We start from the raw sequence: 17,434 nt of genomic DNA, 5'->3' as shown, positions 1-17,434 counted from the left end.
ATTTTGGAAACACAGTCTTTTCCGGATTTCATTCCTACCCCACCTCCACCCACAATGGAACAGTCTTCAGGGTAGCTGGCGAGTTCCCTCTGAAAAGAAGCCTTGGGATTTTCAAGTCCCAATCTATCTGGTGTCCACACACCTTGATCACCCTCTACATTCAGCAGCCTTACTTCAAACGACTTTGGCTTATTTCAAACCAGCCCAAAACAGTTTAACAATTAACATTGATGAGAATATTCAAAATATTATACTACCAGCTCTCAAAGAAGACCCAACACTATTTAAAATCAAATCAGTGGCATCTCTCGCCAAAACGAACGAAGCCAACCACAGTTCTCTTCCAGTTATGAAACCAACCACACTCTTTAGATTATATTCTGGCATGTTTGTTAAATAAACTACCAAACAGAAAATGACATTCTTTTACAATCCCTTCTAATAGGTCTTATCCATCTGAAAACTGCTTTGTTAATTATCAGGTGTTACTCGTACCTTGAGATAGAGGTTTTTAACTCAGGGACCATGCCTGGCCCCTACCCATACTGTGGCCGTGGCTAGAATACAAAGGATCTACAACTGTGGAAGGTCTTTTCTGATTTTCTTTCTCCACAGATCTCCAACTGGAACTTAGCATTTCCTTCCAATTTCAAGGCAAGCAACAAACTACATTACTATTATGAGTACATGTGACATCAGCAGTAAAAAAAAAAAAAAATCACAGCTTTTTTTCACATGACCACCCAGTTGTTGCAGAAATCCTGACATATCATTTACACACAACATAACTTTATAGTAGTTAATTCTTCCTGACTACACCCCTCATAACATACAGAGGCAACTCTTCGTCAATTTCTAATCTGGTCATCATTCTGCTGTGAAACAGGGAAGTTGCATTCTCTGCCTAGCGACCAGACAACTAGGATGCTTTTTGGTCTTACGTATCTACACTTGCTTGTCCTTCATGAATACATGGGAATAATTTAAATCGGCCATTTGAATTATTTGTTACAGTTTTGCAAAATTGGACCTTTCAAATGAGAATTCTTAATTCTTCGTAAGTTAGCCCTGTCTTTTGAAATATGAGAGGCATGTGGGCTACAAGTCTATACCAGGCAAGTTCAAACACATCTGATGGTTAAGCTAACTATTAAAGTGGGTTATTTAAAGTAATTTTTAAAATATTGATGACAGATTGGGCAGTGATATAGGTCATACATAAGGTTGTAAGTTCTGTGAAAATCAGTGTGTTCGTGTATTTTTTTTTGTTCTTTGTAATCCTACATATTTTTTACATTTAAGAATTTTTTACATTTTATGTAAAGAAATTAAAATATTAATTTTAATATTAATATTTATTAATTAATATTTTACATTTTATTTAAACAAATATTAATTTGGTTAAACAAAAATTAAAAAAAAATAAGAAGGAATACATAGGATTCAATAGACTGACAAAAGGATACACAGCAGGAAAAACAGTTAAAACCTCCTGACCTAAGCATTACATTACTAATCCAGGACCCTGAATATCCGTGTGTTTTTAACTAGAGGAACCTGCTTCTAGTAGAATCCACAATGTTACCTAGTGCCCATCAGGGTCACACTCACACTGCCTACTCCACCAGCAACTGAGTAGCAGAAAGTCTCTCTGTATTTCTGTCTCTATTCTTGTCAGCACATGTAAAAGGCAGAGAACGGAATATGGCTTTTTTTTTTTTTTAAGCTCTTTATTGGAATATAATTGCTTTACACTTTTGTACCAGTTTTTGAGGTACACCAAAGTGAATCAGCTATATTTATACATATATCCCCATATCCCCTCCCTCCTGCGACTCCCTCCCACCCTCCCTGTCCTGGCCCTCTAAAGCATCACCCATCATCGAGCTGATCTCCCTTTGTTATACAGCAACTTCCCACTAGCTATCTATTTTACAGTTGGTAGTGTATCTATGTCTATGCTACTCTCTCACTTCATCCCAGCTTCCCCTTTGCCCCCCACCCCCCACCCCAGCCCCGTGTCCTCAAGTCCATTCTCTACTGGAAAGCCCTGGAAGCTAATGATGACTTAAAGACTTTGGAGCTTGGGAAGCAAACAGTAACTTCTAGTAACTCAACAAAATGCCGCTAATTTTCTTTAGAAACCCATTGGCTCTTTCACCTTCAATATGAAAAGTAAATTAAAATTTTACCTGTTATTTCTGAAACTATTTCCCTCCATCCGTTGAGTACAGTACGAATGTATATTTAGAAACAGTACAGCACCTTCCAATTAAAAAGAAAGTTATGCGGGGCTTACGTAGTAAAAGCAGGCTAGGCAGAAGAAAGTGACGCGTATGGGAGGCCCACATTTCTCAGCACTGTTGTCCCAACATTTAGAAACACCCCTGGCATAAAAACAACGCTGTCGCTTTTAGAAATTTTATTCTGTTTTTTTTTTAAACACCAAAAACAAGATTCAGCCCACAATTTAACACTGTCAATACATATTCTTCATTACACAACTGGCACGCCAACTGTTACCTCAGCACGTCAGACTCCTCAAATCCCACACCCACACATTCTGAACTCGTCTGTACCCAGATATGAATAAACATGAAGAGCATCTTGAGGAAATAGCATCTCCATTCTCAAATGGCAAAAGCCATGGAGCCAAGTCCTCCTAGTGTCTGAGGGGTCTCGCAGAGGAGCAAGAAAGACCCCTGAAGCCACCATTTTGTCAGGAAAAAAAGCACATCCTTCTATGGCAACCTGCCCATTGGGTGTTTAAAATGAAAAAGGACCTCAAAAGTCCTTTCCAATGTCAAGATTCTATGATTCTCTTATAAAGACATGACTTTTCTTTGTTATTTTACTAAAATTAATTCTGGTGTTTTTGTTTGTTTTTTTTTTTTTGGTAGGCCAGCAGCTCCACCCAGCATCTCTTAAAGGAGAATCTCTCCAGGAGACAGTACGTGGGGTGAACTAGTAAGAAGTTCAGGGTGTTAACAGCTTCTTCTCTAAAAGAATTTTTGTTTCCTTCATCTCCAAAACACAATTGCAGCAAATTTCCAACACTCAAATGAACTGTTTTCCAAATGTTTGTTTATCAATTGGACATCTTCTGCCCCATTCATGTTTACTCATTCTTTCATTCAATGAGCAGTTACTGAGTGCCTACTAAGTGCCAGGCCAGTGGTGAGCCTCAGATACCGTGGTATGAAAAAGGCACATCTTTGCCCAGAGATGTTTCACAAGGTGGCTAGGTGCCACGCTAACCAGTAGTAACCTCCTGGATCAGTCATCTCAGGCTCCCATAACAAAATACCATAGACTAGATGCAACAGGAATTTACTTCTGCCAGTTCTAGTGACTGGAGTCAAAGATCAAGGTGCCATGATGGTCAGTGTCTGGTGAGGGCCCTCTCCTTGGGTTACAGAAGGCCATGCTCTTGCTGTATCCTCACGTGGCCTTTCCTTTCCTCGGGGTGTGCCTGTGTGGGAAGAAGCAGCAAGCTCTCTGATGTCTGGTCCCACCCTCCTGACCTCACCCAAACCTAATCACCTCCCAAAGGCCCCATCTCTAAACACATCTCATTAGGGGTTAGGCTCCAATACCCCCTTCACAGCAAATGTGCTATTTATAATGTTAATTCAATAGACCTAAATGCTTCAAATCCACCTCAGAAGAGTAGGGCCTTGGCTTCGCTGGGCTTCAGCTCCTGCAGTGGTTGGTGTGAGACAGGACCCCAGACACCAACAGGGGGTGAGAGCTACAGCAGCATCAGACACCTCAGTCCTGAGGGCCCAAGGGACTTAGGGCTTGAGGAGTGTGAGACAGGCTCTGAGGCTCAGGTCAGCTCCTGGAGCAGAGGTGGTAGGAGCTCTGCAGTGGGGCCAGAGTCCACATCTGATGTGCTCTTTGTTAGTCAGGTGTCCTGACTTCAAGGCCTGCCTGCAACTCCGAAGCTTCTCATGATCAAGTTCAATCAGGCAATGCAACGAAACAAATACAGATAACCCCAAATCAGAATAACACCAGGATTCAATGTATTATAATCAGCCTGTGGTTTTCACAAAGCTGCAATTACCAGGTACTTTTCACCAGGCCTGATGAAGTAGGCTGGGGGCCTATCCACCTCTCCATTGCACAGAAGCTCCCTCAACTGGAAATAATTCCACTCTTCTAAGGTGTGATCATTTCCTTAAAAGCCTGCCCGATCAAAGCCAGCCTGGAATGGAAAGGACTCAAAAGAGGGGAAATTTCACACACATAAGTGCAGATCTTGACGTGACCCCACCTAACACCTACCACGGCTGACTGCTTCTCAGAGAACCTCCCCGACCTAGAAGGAACAATCAACTCACACCGCAGAGAGGCTGAGATCACCTTTTCCCCAGGCTCTTGAATCCAAGCAGAAGCAATCAATAGCTCTCAGCTGGATCTGTGACATCCAGCCTTCCAAAATGGAATGTCAAGCTCCTTGTGATGTTTTTAACAGAATGAAGGGGAAAAAAAGTACTCCTACATTTCTCTTCCCCCATCTATTGTTAAAACTAAAAAGGCAGGTAAGGATATCCGGGTGTCTTTGGGTGACTGAGATCAGGCTTGGGCTGTACGGAGCAGACAGCCCTGCCACAGCACATGGGGTGTGGGTAAAACTGTAACACACGTCGGGTTCTTTGCAAGGGCTTTAATCTCCATAGTCTAAAAGGTTCCTCACAGCAAGGCCTGTAGGACAAGAAAAGAGAGCCTTTTGGCAGAAAACCAGGGCTCCGAGACCTCCAGAGACTCTCACCTGTGGCCACACAGCGACCAGCAGAACCACATTCAAAATCAGGTGTTCAATTACAGGTGTTCAATTACAGATCTTACCTTGGCACAGCTTCTGAATCTAGAGTCCCATTCTCCCACAGGAGACTGGATATAGCCTGTCTTTGTTTTGTTTATTTCGTTTATTTTTTTAATTGAATTAGTTCTACCATTAAACATTAGGAGCTTTCGCATACGAATCTGGATGTCTGACTTTTTTTGGAAAATCCGAAGCTCAGACCTGTATTACTGCAGGCAACAGAAAGGCAGAGCTAAGAGGAGACCGCAGCACATGTCCGCGTGGATCTTGCCATAACCCAGATATGATCAAAGCCCCTCTCCCTCCATGATCTCACGCTCAGCTACACGAAACCTTCACACATGCTGTTCCCTCTTCTGTGCCGGTGCTCACGTGACTCTCCTCCTTCTGAGATGCCTCTGTCTGTCTTACTAGTTTGGTGGTGTTTTGCCATCAGTCTTTCAGGATTCAGTTCAAATGCCCCTGGCTCCATGAAGTCCATTCTGATATGCCTGGAAGAACTAACCAGGCTTTGCTCAAGGCTCTTAAACATTTTCTTGTGCTTATTTCATTGAACCTCTCTTCCTATGTGCAATATTCAGTGCCAGGGACATAGAAGCAATCCGTAATGTTGTGATCAACACTAGAAACAAAGACGTAAATAGTACTTGTGTACTATTCACAGTGCCTTACACATATTCACTCACACCTCACAATGACCAATGATTACACCCACTTCATGTAGAGAAAACTGAGGCATGTTAAAAGTTAGAAAATTCTCCCAGATTCACTCACTCAACTAAGTGGCAGAAGAGGGAAGAGAACAGAGTCTGGCGATCTTTGAATGAGAAAGTAGATGGACACTTAGAAGGAAGGGAGGGAAAGAAGGGAATGTGAGAGAGAAGGAAAGAAAGGCAGAGGAGCTGTCAGGAGTTGGGAAGAACAGATGCAGAGATGGGAAAGAGAAGCTTTTGTGGCAGGAACTGCAAGTCTTTGGGTAAGGCAGGGGTAGTGGTGTGTGCTAGTCAATTTTAACAATAGACTCCCTGGGAAAAAAGCACTGCTTTACAATGCCTGTCAGTTTCTGTGGTGTAGATGCCCCTACCATAGCTGATTTCAGGCTACTGTATGACATCACCGAGTGCAGAGTTTGAGAGAAGAAGTGAGAAGGCTTGTCAGTACTAACTAGTACTAACATACCAGCTCGAACACACCGGGGCGCAGGTGTGCCAAGGAAAATGACAGCTGAAGAGACAGGCAGGACCAGGTGATGAAGGACCTATTAAAGCACCATAAGGATGTAATCCTTCTGCAGGCAATCAAGAGTAACTGAAAAGTTTTTAGCAGGGAGTGACGCGATTATATGGTTATAAAGAGTTAAACACAGATGAGCACACAGTCAAAATTTTAGGAACTTCTCCTCCATCTTTCCTCCATCTTTCCTGAGTGATGATTATTGCTGCAAGGAAAGTTATCAATTGTTCCACTCCTTTCCTACTCAATCCCTTTGCCCGCTGGCTTTTCTTCCCTCCACCTCCCCACACCCATCCCCTCAGCCTAGTCACAGATGCTCAGGATGGTGGAGTGTCTCCATCTGTCATTGTTGGATCTGTGGTACTTAAGGGCTGGAAGACCTAAGCAAAGGAGTGAGCCTGGACCAGCTTAAAGACAGAGGCCAGCAAAAGGAGTATAAATAAAACAAAGCCACTGCAGACCACAGTGCTGGAAGGGGCTTTAGAAACCATCCAGCTTCCAAGCATCTTTTTACTGAGAAAGGAGAGCAGAAGGCAGTCATCCTCACCAGCCCAACACCACCGAGCTGGTTAGGGCCAAAGCTGGAACTAGAACCAGGGTGCCTGGCTCCTGGTCAAATACTCTACATGCACGTAAAGACAATGTTTCTGAGATGCTACACCCTCCCTGCAGAGCCAAAGGCTTTCTTAGAAGAGCCTTTTTTTTTTTTCTATCAAGCAGGTTCCACTTCACCAGGAAGAAGAGACAGAACTATAGCAATCATTACTCTACATGCACATAAAGACAATGTTTAAGAGATGTTGCATCCCCCCTGCAGAGTCAAAGGCTTTCTTAGAAGAGCCTCTTTTCCTACCAAGCAGGTTCCACATCACCAGTCAAAACAGACACATAGCGATCTCCAGGTATAGGGACTTGCTGTCATCTTTCCCCAGCACAAGACAATACGAGCCACCTGCTTAGGGGACACTCCGTGACCTCAGCCTGTCTCTGTCACTCGAGGCCTTATGATCCAGTTGAAGAATTCTCCAGATCCCGGCCTCTTCCCATGGGTCTCCATACACCTGCCTGCACTGAGGCCATTTCCTGGTAAGTAGGAGGTGATCAGGGACAGGAAGTGAACCTTTAAAAGCCATTGTGGAAGCTCTGCTTTGAAAAAAAAATTGTTGGAGAAGTTGAAACTTTCAGCTGAAATGCATTGTAGTCTAATAATTCAACCTCACTTCAGATGAAATTGGCCAAGGCTTCAGGATATCCGGCCAAGGCAGCCATCGGGAACTGAAATGCAGGCCAGCGCTCACCCAGCCGGGAGCCAGAGGCTGCGGCTGCTCCAAGGAAGCCCATTTTCCAGTTCTTACAAAGGCAGCGCATCACCAGCCCGGGGCCCCGACATGTGACTTCTTTCAGCTTCCCAAAGCCCATCAGCATCCACAGACATGATCCCTAGGAGCAGGGCAGATAATGCCAATTCCTTAGGCCAGAGAAGTGAAAGAGATCTGGAGTGAGAGACCCCAGGGAGGTAACAGCATTTGAAGGACCTTATGTTACAATTCGCCCTGGTCCATCCTAATACACACCCACTTCTTAGAGCAACAACTAGGCTCCCTTTCATTCTCAAAAGTATCCCAGTCACGAACAATATGGTCACCCTAGTCACAGACCTCCAAGGATCTAGCAACAGGATTCAAGGAATCCATGAACCTGAATGGGACACAGTCACAAATTTGTTTACTAATGTGGAACTACAATTTAGCGTTTCATCTATTATAAATGCAGGCCACAAACCTTAAACACAGTATGGGGACCGGCGACGTTGTCACCCAAACGTACAGATGGGATGTTTTCCTATCACAGTGCAGGTTGCTGTCACCCAAGCAGCACGATGCTTAGCTCATCCCATTTGTCCTCCGCCAGATCTTGTTGCACATACACTAGTAGGTCACGATGGTTTATATAGCATATAAAATTATCTCAATAAGATTTGTGTTATAATCTTATGTATTGCAATTTATACATCTAAGCACATGATTCTAGGGTCCCTAAACTTGTCAGACTGCCAAAGGGCACCATGGCATAAATTAGATTATGAGCCCTAGGCCTGGTGATGGAGAAGCCACCTTAACCAAGGACAGGGAGTGTGGGAAAGAGAGCCTGCCCTCTGCTGAGGTCCCAGCCTGCCTTTGAGTTGATCTAGACCTTGAGGAATTATTTAGGTGCTTTGCTGATAACTTGTACACCTCTTTTTCAGGGCTTTATCATTCCTGTTAGCTTTCTTCATCTTCTCTTATTTTTATGCCTTTTCTTCCCTTACCCTTCGGGTTTGGCTTATACCAAGTATCTCCTAGTCTTCCTCTGCTAACCGGGGGGCCCTCTTCCTTTAGGTGGTCTCTTTCCCCTGATGCTTGCCCCTCCTACCCCCTTTCTGTCCTACACCCCCTCCACTGCTTCTCTGTGGCCTCTCTCCTGGGCCTCCTGACCTGACTGGCTCTCAGCCATCCCTCTCTCATGGGTTTTGTAGCAGATGCTTTGAGCATCAAGAGTCTATATTACACCTTCTCTTAGGGAAGGGTATGCATTTTGTTAATAGGAAGTGTTTTTAAGAAGCCACTAAAAAAGACCGACTACCTAAATAAATGACTAAGAAACACTCCACGGCAGGAGACAACGCAACTTTGCCAACCCAAGCTTAAATATAATCTGTAGAAAGGATGGAAAACGTTCCTGTTTGATAATTGCTCATGACCAAATGTCTAGGGAAGATCAGCAAGCTGGACCAGGATTCTTCTCAAAGCATAAATTCCCAGTGTAGCCAAGGAAAGGATACTGCTTAGTCACTGCTACCAGGGTGAGCCCTCTGTAAACAGACCTATACACGGACTGCTTTTCTAGACCAGAACTGAAGTGAGAAGACTAGAGGAGAAGCCAGTGTGACTTCAGGACCTTTGTGCTTTAGTTCTGGACAAATATACAAGTGCCCTGTGCCTTCTCCTGCTCCCACCAGGGGAAACATTTGTCCTCAAACAGGATATATTTGTCTCTGCCAGCAAGGTAGTGATTATTTACATGTAGAATGAAAATTTTATCAATGACCTAAAAAAAAAAAAGAAGAAAAAGAAATAAGAAATAAAGAAGAGAAAGAGAAGGAAACCAATCTAAATTTGTATCATTACATGCTTGAGAATGACTCACAATTTTTTTTTATATTTCTTTTCCATTTTACTTCTAATAAGAGGCACAAATCCTTTTTCAAAAACTGTCACTGGACAAATATTAACATAGAAAGCACCTCAGAGAGCTTAGGAGAAATTGAAACCACAAATTTTATAAACTTAACTATCTGTTAATTTATCCTCTGAAAGAAAAAAAGCCTTGTTTTTATAAGGGGGGTTCTTTTTCAATATGTATTCTTTTTTTTTTTTTTTCTTTTAATTTTAAGTGAATTTTATAGCCCTTACTCTTAGCTTATTCACTGTGGGAAAATACGTTCCAAGCCTGTCAGCTCTTGAGAAGGTTGCAGACTTCATTCTTATATCAAATGCCCATTTCATATGTCATGATGTGATGTATTAATTTGCTTAGTTTTTACAAAACATAGATAGGTAGATACCAACATGGCAGATTCAAGAGCTGCCATCATGGTTCCCAGCCACTTGCAGAATAAAGCTCACCAAAGCCACAATCTGAAGATAAAATAAAACTCTATTAATCCTATGGATTATTCAAATCTAGATATAGATTAGGGTATTATATTTTTATGTAAAATAAAACCCATGAGGGACTAGCTTCTCAGGTTCCACTTGGTTATATTTTCTTTTTCTTTTCTTCCCCCTGCTGTCATCTTCAAATTCCACAGATCCTTATCATTTGGTTTCTCTTGCTACTAAAAATTGGTCAAGTTCAGATGCTCTGGCTCTTGATTCTCTTTTATTTTTAAAAATATCTCACCGAAACCAAGAATTTTATCAATAATTCTTACTATGTACTGCATACAAACATTTACTTATTGTGTTCTGAATACAAAGGTTTCTTTTTTTTCATAACCTTTTCCGAGAGCCTGTTGCTTAATAATAATTGTTATTCTGTCAACAAACCCGTGTTTATATGATTTAAGATAAATATACCCCCAATGAATTGCCCCAGCAGAAGTGTTGTGTGGGCCACACAGGAGTGAGTAAGTAAGTATGTAAGCAGTCAGGGTGTGGACCACACACACATGGGATAAGGATACAGTGAACTCCTCCTGCACCCTGAAAAGATAGGAACTGGAAACCAGGATGTCTGCCCACGTGCAAAGGGATTCTTCTTCCTGTGGTTCCTAAAAGAGACAGCATTTCGGACTTCCTAGGTGGCTCAGTGGTTAAGAATCCGCCTGCCAACGCAGGGGACACAGGTGCGAGCCCTGCTCTGGGAAGATTCCACATGCTGCGGAGCAACTAAACCCGTGCGCTGCAACTATTGAGCTCATGTGCTGCAACTACTGAAGCCCATGCGCCTAGAGCCCGTACTCCACAACAAGAGAAACCAGTACAATGAGGAGCCCTTGCACCACAACAAAGAATAGCCCCCGCTGGCATCAACTAGAGAAAGCCTGTGTGTAGCAACGAAGACCCAATGCAGCCAATAAATAAATAAAATAAAATAAATTAATTAATTAAAAAAAAAGAGAGACACCATTTCTCTGGGATGTTGTCATACCTGACTTCAATGCCACATCTTTTATTCTCTGACACTGAGGTAATCCAACTAAAGTAACATCCCCGCTTTCAGAAGATCACCCTTCTGGGATGACCTTAGGTTCAGGGCTCTCCCTGAGGACTGTGGCATCTGCACATATTTTTCCATACTTGCATAAAAACAATAGGCATTTCTAATGAATTCTCTAGAAAATGGATGCTTCCCTAGAGATAACTGAGGACCCTGGGATTCAGATCAGTCAACCCAACACAGATGGCGGACTGAGGAGGTGGGTAGGAGGGGAAGTGGGGAAGGACAGCATCTCTCAAGTGCAGGCTCCCCAGGACCATCTCTGCCACCCCAAAGCCCTTCATCAGCCAAGCCCCCTTTCCATCCCCCCCAATCCCCACCTCATCCTCACCTCTTCCTCCTTTATCACCACCCCCCCCCCATTCATCACTGCCTGAGGGCCTCTCTCCTGGCTTGTCAGAGCATCAGGGATGGAAATCTTGTTCCAGGTGACATAAAAGGCACCAAATTCTCCACTATCCACCTGTAACTCTTACCTACCGCCCCCCTCCACTGCCCCCCCACACACAGTATGACTCTGAGAAACAGGCTTTCCCAATTTGCCTCTCTCTTTACTGACTTTTTGTTGGTTTAACTCCAGGAGAAGGACATCCTAGGAATGTAACTACAGAGAAAAGACTGGGATGTTCTTAGAAATCAGAATTCTGCCCTACAAGAAGGCCTAGGGGCATATGGAATCCCTAAACTGCTAGAGAAAGTTTCCCTTGGTAAAGGGGCTCAGCGAGTGAGAAAATGGCAAAGAATTATTTTCCCCTTTCTGGGCCCCAAATATGTCCAATAGAAAGATATGCTTTTGCCTCAAATTGACATCAGTCCAAAGTTTCACCCCATGGTCAGAAATCCCAAAGAAATAACACCAAATCATCTCATTGGCTGCAAAAAGATTTTTCCCTCTGAGGGCTGACATTTTCTTATTTTCAAAATAATTGGGTTTGGGGCAGGACAGAGCCGCTCAACTTGACAGAAGGACTTGGCTAAAATGGGTGAGAACCCATTTAATTTTATTTAGAATCATCTAAAGGTTTCCATGGTTAGTTAATTTTTTTATTGGAAGGCTTATAAATAGTATACTGCAATTTTTGGCGAAAGACACATTTGTGGCGGTTTATCCATTATAGGATAGTGGCTTTTCCTGGTTATACAGATGGAGGCATTTTTGAAAAATTAGCAAAAAGGTCTACGTTGTAAATAAACAAGGATTTCCCAAATTAAATTTTCACAAATTAATTTTAAGATGCTGAAAAACAGCCACAGTGAACCTAATCTATGTGTGCGTAAACATAGTTTCTTTTAACCAAGGGTCAGAAGACAGTGGTTCTAGTATTAATGGTGCAAGAAACACATTGTGTGGCCTTGACCACATCAAGAAGTCCCCTTCCCGCTTCTGGACTGGGAGACGTGATATCTCAGCTGGCTCTAATATCCTGTGATTCAGTCACTAGAAAGGGACTCATCTGCAGAATACAGTATCTACAGAGTGTGTCCCTAAGGCAGACACCTCATTCGGATCCCCTCCCATTTCTCCTCACATTTACAAAGGAAAGTCCTCCAAAAGATTCAGAAAAAAAGTCCAATGCCAGCAGCCAATTCCCTAAATGTGCTTCCCATGCCAGCACCCCATCCTCCCAAGGTGCACCCCAAGGGGCTCTGAGGGGGAATATGCACCATCGGTCGCCCCAGCATCACAGCCACAGGGCCTCCCGGGCAAGGACGGCACTGCCAGCACGGCCCAAGGTTTGAACAGAAGACCACCCACGCTTCCTGTGGACAAAGGGTCTTTGGTCCCAAATAGGGTTCAAAGCAGGGGACACACCAGTGTTCTCTACCCACAAGACTAACCAGTCCTACCACTTACGGGCTCAGTGGCAGTGAGCAAAGAAGTTAATTTCTCCCACGGCTTAGCTTCCCCACCAGTAAAATGGGAATAATAACTCTCTTCCAGGGCTGTTGTGAGGATTAGTGCCCATGAATGAAATTCTTAGAGCCTGGCACAGAGTCAATGCCAGTGCTGATGGTCATTACTGCTACCTGTCTCCCCACCTGAAAAAAAACCCCTTGGTGTGGATTTTAAGTCTTCCTTCAAGAGTTGCCAAGGGACACGTTCCACTCTACAAGCAAAGCAAGTGGCCCAAGCACAAAACCAGGCAATAGGCATCCAGAAAGAACCAGGTCCCGGGGTGCCCGAAGTTCAATGGTGCGGAGGGAGGGACTTAATTCTGGGATCCTACCTCGGTTATCCAGGGAATTCGGAGGAGGCCAACGGTCTATCCCCCACGCCTGGCCTGGGAGGGTGTGGCCTTTGCGCTCAGCAGCTGCACCCCAGCCTGTTCTGGGGAGGGCATTCCCCGGTCCGCTGCTTGGGGCTCTGAAGCTTGCCGTGGGGAGGCAGGGAGCTCGAGGCTGCAGGGCTGCCCCTGATGGGAGTGACCGAACTCAGGGTTCCTCCCGGAGCCCTGGCCAGTCGATGTCTCTTCCGGAAGGGTCTGGCCAAGGCGTGGGGCCCAGAAAAGGGGACTGCGCTGAGCTCTGCTTTCTCCCAGCTCGGGTCGGGAGAGCAGGAGATGTCCGCAGGGCAACCGCAGAGCCGGTGGTGCCCCTCAAAGCCTGCACGTGGGAGAGCTGCACAGGGAGGACCTGAGAGATTGACCGGCCTCCAGACCCACGCAACCTCCAAATTCGCCTCCTATGGAGCCTGCAGGAACCAACCGGGAATTGGATTCTCAGCCCAAGGCGCCACTTTGAGAGGGGCGTGCACCTCCTCAGAGAGAGAAGGGTTAAATGAGGTGCCTCCAGGCCTTTGACAGCCCGAGGTGTTCCTCGCCAGCACCAGTGGTGCCCGGGGACTGCCCTTTCTTCGCCACAGAAGTCTAGGCCCCCTCCCGTAAAAGGTCTTCCCTTCCAGATTGCTGGGGTGCAAAGAAGGAAAGCGCCTCGCCTTCCCGCATCCGCCAAAGGGTCTGGAACAACCAGAGGATCTACCTGGGGACTGAGAGGCGGGCAGACGCCCCTCTGCCCGGGGCCCCGGGTCTGGGAGCCAGGCCTCCCCTCACCCGATGCCCACACCCCCTACCCCTGCGCCCGGCGTTTCGCTGCACTCGTTCCAGTGCCGCGCTCCCGAGCCTCCCGGGCGGTTGGGGCTCCCGCGGTCCCTCGCTCCGCCCAGGTGCGAGGCGGGGAGGAGCAGGGGCGGCGGAGGGGGAGGGTCTCCCACTGCAGCCTCCGCCCCTGCGCTGTCCTCCAACCCGCTGGGACCCAGGTCTACCCGCCAGGCGCTGGGGACTCTCCCAACCCAGCACACAAGCCTCCCCCTGGAGCACCGGAATCCCCTTCCCACCCTGCGGCCGTGGAAACATCCCTAACTCCCCAGCGCGGGGCAGGGAGGGTGGGCGCGGGTCTGCAGACCCGGCTGCGGAAGTGGAAGGGTGTAGAAGCGGGTGCCGGAGAAAGGAGGGGACTCGGGGGTCCTCTTCGAGCTGGGAGAAGCTCCCCTCGTCCATGATCTAACCACTCAGTCACCGCCCAAGACGCCAACGTACACAGAATCGGTAGGTCTGTTTCTCCCGGGGAGGAACATCGCCCCATCCCAGGCACCCAGAAGCCTGCCTTCCCAAGGCCGCCGGGGCCCGGCATTCCAGGGCTCGGGTCTGCCCCTCTGCGCTTCCCCAGGTACCAACCCCTCCCCCATCTGTATTTACACACCCGGCCAGCGCCCTCCAGACTCAAATTCCTTTTCCTCCAGGTCAGAAGGCGGCCCGGGGCCGGCCCCTCGCCCACTTTAGCAGAGGCTTTAGGTCCCCCCTCAACCAGATCTGTCCTCATCTTCAGCTTCCTCCCCCACCCCACCAGCACCCTTTCCCTCCCCAAACCACTTACTTCACCCACCCGGATCTGCACTTGCCTTCCCACGGCGCACAGCCGCAAGCCACTCCAGGGGGTTCATTACCGAGTTGGGGGTGGCAAAAGGAAGAACGGACCGACTCCCGCTGCGCCGAACAGAGCCCCAGGGGTGGGGGCAGCCTTCCCCCACGTCCCACCTACCCTACTTCACCATCTCGGCTCCTACTCAACCCCTACAGGCAGTATCAGCACTGCTGGGTCCCAAACCCTCGCCTCTGTAGCCGGAGCTGCCGGGAGCGAAAAGTCGACTGACAAGAACACACAGAGAAATAGGCAGATGCCTACGACGAGGGGGGGACTGGGGGGGAGGACTGGGGGAAGGGCGCAAGCGAGAACTAGACGTGCAACTTGCACCTCGCTGGCTGAGCACCGCGCAGGGAAGGGGCACAAAAGTTTGCAGACTATTGCACTGCAGCCAGCTGCACGCGAGCAAAGACGGTCGACCCCCTACTCGCCAGGAGGCGTCTCTGCAAGGATCTGCGCCAGAGAAGCTGAGGGGTTGGACAAGGCTTAGAAATGGGGTGATAGTTGTCCTCTACGGATTCCAGGAGGGATGGCCTAGGCACCCGGGCAGAGGGGACGACGCCGCGCTTTGCGAAAAGCAACAGGCGGCTGCACCTTACCTTGCGCCAGTCCCCGGCCGGGGTGGCTGCTCCATCCTCGCAGCGCAGGGAGGAGACGTTGGGTGCGTCTGCCCGGCGGCGTGCGCGCTGCCAGACCCGCAGCAGTAGCAGCCGCCGTCCCCACCCGACCGCCAGCCGGGCTGCCTGCCTGGGACCGGGCTTGCCGGGTGGGCTGGTTCTCCCGCGCCGGCGGCGGCGGCGGCGTGGGTGCGCGGGACGCGGGCGGTGCGTGGCTGGGCCGCCGTCCTCCGGCGCCCCGGCCGAGAGAGGCTGCGGCCCCGGGCGGCCGCGCGAGGTGGCACCGCCGGGCTCCCGCCGCTGCGGCGGCCGCTGCAGACCCTGCGCCGGGCCCGGAGCCTCGCCGAAGGAGGAGACAAAGCCCGGAGGGGGCGAAGCGCCGCTCGCCCAGAAACGCTCGGCTCCGTCGCTAGAGCGGAATCTCCTCCAGACCCGGGCCGGGGAGGAGGGAGGAGGGGGTGGAGGCTGGGGACTGGAAAAGAGGCAGGGGATGAACGTGACCGCCCGAGCCCTGCCTCGGCGGCGCGGGCTCTGCCCTCCCGCCTCCCGGGCGGGGGTCCGGGATGGAGAGAGAGGGCGGGGGCTGGGCGATTGCTGCGGGAGGAGGGAGCTGAGGCGGGAGTGTTCGCTCTGCCCGCCGCCTTCTCCCCCCTTCCTCACAGCCCCGGTGGAGCTCCACTCTCGGGATGCTCCGGCCCGATGCTTTCTCCTGTTTTTCTAACTCTTGAGATCAGAGCTGAATTTAGCTGGCAGAGGAAGCACAACGTGGTGATGGGTGGATAGTCCTCTAATAGGGAAAAAGGCGGAGGCATGAAATCCTTTGGACAAATGATTGCCTACTGGGTGCCAAGGATTGCACTAGGCGATTTTGCGGGAGGATGAATAAGGTGGGATGCACTCCCTTCGAAGACTCCAAGATCAGACCCCGGAATGGTCCCCTGCAGTTCCTGCAGCCAAAGTTTTGGGGTTTAGTCCCGGGCCCTGAGCCCTGCCTCCAACCAGTCCAGTTTCCCAAAGCAGAAGGTGTTAGAAAATTCAGTTTTTTCCTTCCTCCTCCAGGATGACTTTGAATGTGCAGCTGAAATGGAGTCTATATGTCCCTTAAGAAAACATGTGTGAGATTAAAGCAAATTATTTGTTTTCATAATATTGTTTCGTGATTTAAATTCTTCATTAGATCTATACCAAAAGAAGAAAAAAAAAGAAAAAAATGGGCCAGAGGACCCAGCCTTGCCAGGGTCTATATATACCACCTTCTCCACCCCTATCCTCACCCCCACCCCAGGCAGAATTAATCTTTCCCTTCTCTTTGCTGTCACAGTTGTATTTGCCAATCACTTGCAGAATTTACATATTTATAGATTTTTTATAGGTTTCTATTGCTTTACTCACCTGTGAGTATTATTTTTTTTTCCACTGCAACATCCAGCAATATTTTGTATCTAATGGGTAGCGTACTCAGGAAAGCTTAACTAGCAGAAGGTCACTTTCTCCTTCAAATGCAGCTAAATCCCAGTGTGCCTAGAATTAAACGGGACTCAGTGATGAAATTTTTAAGAGTTTGGGTGGAAGAGAAGACACAAAAAGTTAAACTCACAACCCCTATGACCTAGAAATGTATTTTAATTCATTTTTTTTCTAAACAGTCTTCTCCCACTGACCACCCCACCTCTGTTTGTTGAATTCCCAAAGGCAAAGAAAACCAAACTGGTGCACAACTGCATAAGGCAAAGGTATGCACAGCTGTCAACACCTAGAGCAAACCCATTCCAGGTGGAGAAGGACCAGAAAATCTTTTATCATTTCATGACCTGTGTCAAATACATTGGAAGCCTGCCAAGATTTCCTCATTTCCAATAAGGCTTTCTTATTCTGGATGCATTTTTGAATATTTTGAGCAGTATTTCATTGCTGAGTTTAGGGAATGTGCTTTGTGTCTTAGGGATATTCCAAATCATTCTTTATTCTCTGTCTCCACTTTCTATGAGTTATAGGACATATACTCCAGATCAGGTATGCACTAAGAAAAAGGTCCATAATGTGGAGGAGATTAGAAAAAAAAAAAAATGAC

At 47.4% G+C, this 17,434-nt stretch overlaps 1 protein-coding gene across 1 annotated transcript in view; it reads right to left on the bottom strand.

The window, feature by feature from the left end:
- The window catches only part of LRRC3B (leucine rich repeat containing 3B), a 96,297-nt gene extending 80,796 nt beyond the window's left edge, over positions 1 to 15,501 (bottom strand). The window contains exon 1 of the mRNA XM_057739554.1: positions 15,346 to 15,501. The gene's annotated coding sequence lies outside the window, so the exon portion shown is untranslated. The remainder of the gene's footprint in view (positions 1 to 15,345) is intronic.
- Between the last annotated feature and the right edge of the window lie 1,933 nt (positions 15,502 to 17,434).

Source organism: Hippopotamus amphibius, chromosome 6 (assembly GCF_030028045.1).
Source record: "Hippopotamus amphibius kiboko isolate mHipAmp2 chromosome 6, mHipAmp2.hap2, whole genome shotgun sequence".
In the NCBI taxonomy this organism is placed as follows: domain Eukaryota; kingdom Metazoa; phylum Chordata; class Mammalia; order Artiodactyla; family Hippopotamidae; genus Hippopotamus; species Hippopotamus amphibius.
The sequence above is the reverse complement of the archived record's forward strand: the minus strand, read 5'-3'. Positions and strand labels throughout refer to the sequence as shown.